Source organism: Ananas comosus, linkage group 3, assembly GCF_001540865.1.
Source record: "Ananas comosus cultivar F153 linkage group 3, ASM154086v1, whole genome shotgun sequence".
Classification (NCBI taxonomy): Eukaryota; Viridiplantae; Streptophyta; class Magnoliopsida; order Poales; family Bromeliaceae; genus Ananas; species Ananas comosus.
In genome coordinates, this window is record NC_033623.1 from 9,049,110 (window position 1) to 9,054,175 (window position 5,066).

The following is a 5,066-nucleotide window of genomic DNA, read 5'->3' on the forward strand; positions in this document are numbered from 1 at the left end:
TCTTCTCTCTCGCCGCTCGGAGCCATTCGGCCCCCATCCGCTACTCCTCATGCGTCCTCGACAAGGACGGCGTACGGTGCCATCGCCGACTGCCCTATTCTCAACAATCGTGGAATATCTATATTTCTTTATTTTTATTTCTCCCATAAAACAGGGGGGTCCCCCTATTTGAGAAAATACATCCTACAGGAACATTGAAGCGCCATAGTGAGGAGACACTATCTTCGCTCCCTATCCCCGCAGNTTTTTTTTGATTAAACAGGGGGGTCCCCCTATTTGAGAAAATACATCCTACAGGAACATTGAAGCGCCATAGTGAGGAGACACTATCTTCGCTCCCTATCCCCGCAGAAAAGAGATCCAACTAATAACAGATGAAGATACTTTGTTGCCCACCTCCTCACATCCCGCCTCTCTATTTTCAAAGATTCTAGCGTTCCTTTCTTTCCACACTTCCCAACAAGTCGCCGCAAAACCTAGGTCGAAGAGGATTTTAGCTTGTCCAGATTGTGTTGTTCGAGCTCGCGTCCATCGTGACAGAAGATCGCCTGGTTGGTTTAATAGCACATTTGTAGTAATCGGTAAGCCTTGTAGAAGAATGGTCCACAGTTTCACTGCGAACGTGCATTCGAATAGCAAGTGTTCCAGCTTTTCTTCATTCTTGAAACAGAGAACACATATCGAAGGTCCTTGCCATCCACGCTTAGACAGGTTATCCGCCGTTAACACCCTATTCCTAGAGGCTAACCAAAGAAAAAGCTTGATTCTGAGTGGTATTTTTAATTTCCATAGGTAAAAGGCCCGGCGGTCGATGACTCCCCCAAAGGTGAGAAAACTGTAGGCGCTGCGGACAGAGAATTTTCCATCTCTACTCCATCTCCAAACTATCGAGTCCTCCCATAAATTTTTATTTTTTTTTATTATCTATCAGTTGTATCACGCGGATTACTTACATGGCAACAACTTCACTGGTTAAATATGAACACTAACCAAAATAATTCCGAAGAAGGAATGCTAATTAACTACGGTCATTTTGATATATATAGATCCGTTAAGAATTATTCTTCTTTTGATTGATACGTTCTTAATATTTGATTCTTTTCCTTTTATTTATCAATACAAACTAACATTGGTGTTCATGCAGAACGCAACCTTTACTCAAAAATCAACCATAATCTCCGTCAAAGGTGTTTCGTTGCAGCAGTTTTCAGAGGAGCAATGGAATCTGCACCAAGAAGATAGTATTCGGCAGGTCCGGCCTTCACATCTCTCTTCCTACAAAAAAGAAATTTTAGACATAAGCTATGGCTTGTTCGAAAATGAAAATATCTACTAATGATCAAACTTGTTTAGGCAGAATAGGAAGCGATCGGCCATTGTTCATGTGGCCGGCGTTCAAGGGAGTCGCATTGCAGGAGCAAACATCTCGATCCGACAGATCTCGAAGGATTTTCCATTTGGTTCAGCATAGCTAAAACAATCTTAGGAAACCAATCGTATCAGGTTCTCTGCACTACTCTTGTAAATACTTTTCTACTGAAATATCGTGCTAAAACTGATGATGTGAACAACGCCGTTGTTGTATGTCGGTCTTTTGACAAAGCAGTCTAATGAAGCTATATAATGACTCGACCCGCTAGCAATAATAACTCGTTGGATCTAAATCACCAACACAAAATACTTAAATCCAGTTATGGAATAGAGTTCATAGTCTCTCATATACCCAATTACAATTTAGTTTCCATTCGATATAGAAATATTAGGGTGTCATAATCACACACACAATTCAAGATTATCAGGCGATGTGAGGCCTGCCTCACACTTCCGGCTGATAAACCGGCTCTAATACAAAATGTAATCACTTGACCAGCTAGAAATAATAACTCATTGGGCACAAATCATCGGCACATAATACTTAAATCTAGTTATTACTACTAGCATTCATAGTCTCTTGTATACCTAATTAATCACAACAAGTACCCATTAATTCGATATGAAAATATTAGGGTGTCACAAGCTTATCAGCATTCACATGGAAGATTTAACCAGCTAATATATTCAATGAATCTGCTTTATCATAACATGTCCTACTCTAGAAATATCACTATCCTAGAATTAAAATGCATTGCATATGTTCACTTCTGAGATGGCAAACAACTCATATTTAGTATCATTGCTTACTCTTAATGGTTTCTGAACTCTCATAATAATACTAGAATGAATGGATGCAGGAATGGTTTGTGGAGCGCTTTAATGCAGCAGTTTTCGAGAACGAGCTCAAGTGGTATGCAACCGAGCCTGTTCGTGGAAAGGTGAACTACACGGTAGCCGACATGATGTTAGAATTCATCCACAGAAACCAAATCACGGTTCGAGGCCACAATATATTCTGGGAGAACCCCAAAGTAACTCCGTCGTGGGTTCGAAATCTTACAGGCGATGACCTACGAGCGGCCGTCGAATCTCGCATCCAAAGCCTATTGTCGAGATACAAAGGAGATTTCGTGCACTGGGACGTGAACAACGAGATGCTTCATTTCGATTTTTACGAGCAACGGCTGGGACCCAATGCTACCTTAGACTTCTTTCGAACTGCTATGAAGGTTGATCCCCTCGCGACGTTGTTCATGAACGAATTCAGCGTCGTTGAGACGTGCGAAGATGTCGAGTCAATGGTTGACTCCTACATATTGAAGTTGAAGGAGCTTAATGATGGACCTGAACCAGGTTTATTAGAGGGGATTGGACTACAAGGGCACTTTGCGAAACCAAACATACCATTGATGAGAGCTGTACTAGATAAATTGGCTACTCTACAGCTTCCCATATGGCTAACTGAGGTTGACATAAGCAAGAAATTTGATCAACTAACCCAGGTACTTAGAAATTGGGTGGTTATTTTTAAAACAAAGTCACAAAATTTTGATTCAGATTTCAATTTCATCTCTAGAGTTTCCAATTCTAAATATTGTAGTACCATCCATTAAGTTTCAATTCCAAGCAATTTAGTTACGGAGGTTCAGCCCCAGTTTCAATTTCATCCTCAAATTTTCAATTTTAACAAAGGCCGAAAATATCTAAAGTTGGTGTTGTCGTGCGTTTTTTAGATAAATGTGTGCAGAACGAAATTTAGGGACTAAATAAGGGGTTAATTTCATAACAGGTCCCTACAAAGATATGAAATAGCTAATATATCCTTCAAAACTTAATTAATTATCATATTAATTTATTCCTTCAAAAATTTTTGGATTTGTAAATATATCCCTCCGAAAATTTTAGCTCGTTCTTATATGTTGCTGTCATTTGATTCACCAATATTTGTTTTTTAAAGATGGATGCATAAAATGACTATCTTGTTCTTACAAATTTGTTCCTGCAAAAGCTATCTTTCTTTTTTTCTCTCCTTGCCTTCGTCGCAGCATATGCGGGTACCTCATTTTTGCCACAATCGAGGGCCACTACAACAAAAACGGTCTATAGTGACACTTTTAAATATCGGTACAGGTCAAAAAAAGTGCTGCTGGCTAAATTACCGACACTTTTAAAAAGTGTTGCTATATGTAGGGTCGCTAAGTATATAGTGATAGTTAAAAATGTCGCTATAACCTAAAAATAGTGCTGCTAATTTATCAATACTTATTTAACCATTTAGCAACCACCGAAACTCTACCTTGTTGGCTGCGGTAGCGGAGGAGGACGAGAGCGAAGGGCTCTTTATCTAGAATTTCAATGGATTGAATGAGGAGAAAAAGAGAGATGGTAATTGATTTTTCTTTTTTTTTTTTTACTTTTCTATTTGTAATCGGGCCGAATGGGCTGGGTGGGGTGGGGTGGGTTGAGTAGTGTAACATTTTATTTTTGGTTGGATTGGGCTTTATATTTAGGCATTAGTAGATTTTTTTTTTTTAAGTTTTGGCATAAATAGAACACTTACACAAAAGTGTCCCAAACATGTGTCTCTATAATCTAATTCTGTTGTAGTGGGGCCTCGTCTTCAACGCCACCGCCGCCATAGGTCTTGTTGCCGCCATGGATAAATAGGAGAGGGTCAAAAAGATAACGAGACTCAATATTGAAATACAAATTATATATAAGGGATGAAAAGGTCATTTTACCTTTTAGCTAACTGTGATTAGTTTTTTTAACTAATGGTTACCTAAATTTTGATAACAGGAGAATATATTTGCAGACGGGAGAATTTTTAAAGGATAAATATAAAAAATTAAGTTTTATAATGATATATTTGCTATTCGGTACCTTTGCAGAAGAAAATTGAAATTTATTGGAGTATATATTTGGTAATTAATTTGCATATGATAATTTTCTCAATCTTTTAAAGGCTATATACCTAGAAGAGGTATTGCGAGAAGGATTTTCACATCCATCTGTAAGTGGTATAATTCTATGGACTCCGTTCCATGAAAGCGGGTGCTACCAAATGTGCCTTACTGATGGAAGTTTCAAGAACCTTCCGACAGGTGACGTCGTCGATAGGCTCTTACGAGAATGGCAAATGAAAGAGATAAAAGGAACAAGTGACGATCACGGTTCGTTTAACTTCACTGGATTCCTAGGCGAGTATAAGGTGACCGTGACCGACGGGAACATGTCGACCACTGCTACATTCTCGTTAGACCGCAGTGACGAGACCAAGCACATCAACATCCAAATGTGAGCAAAATAAGAAAAAAGAAATCCTTTTCATGCTTAATAGTAAATATTTTTTACACTTTTATTACTTAGTAATAAAAATTTTCTCGTTTTTATTCGTGCAGGAGCATGACAATGTGGGGATCGGCGAAACGCTCGAATCCATTGGGCTATTGCTTCTGCTATTTGTTACTGATTGGCTTCTTGAAACTTTTTGTTTTGTAATTCCGATTATCTAAAATTTTGTTGTGCAAACTTATTTGGATGAACTTAATTTGTGCAGTGTGATTAATTCAACTTTTTAAATTTCTTTTCGTTTACACATATACCTGTTTGTTGTCTGTATATTTCATCTTGAATTATCATTTCTTGTGTCTGATACCACGCTTCTCTGAACTATATTTGTGATGCTTTAT

General features: G+C 38.4%; 1 pseudogene; it reads left to right on the forward strand.

The window, feature by feature from the left end:
* LOC109708239 lies at positions 798–4,675 on the forward strand (annotated as a pseudogene).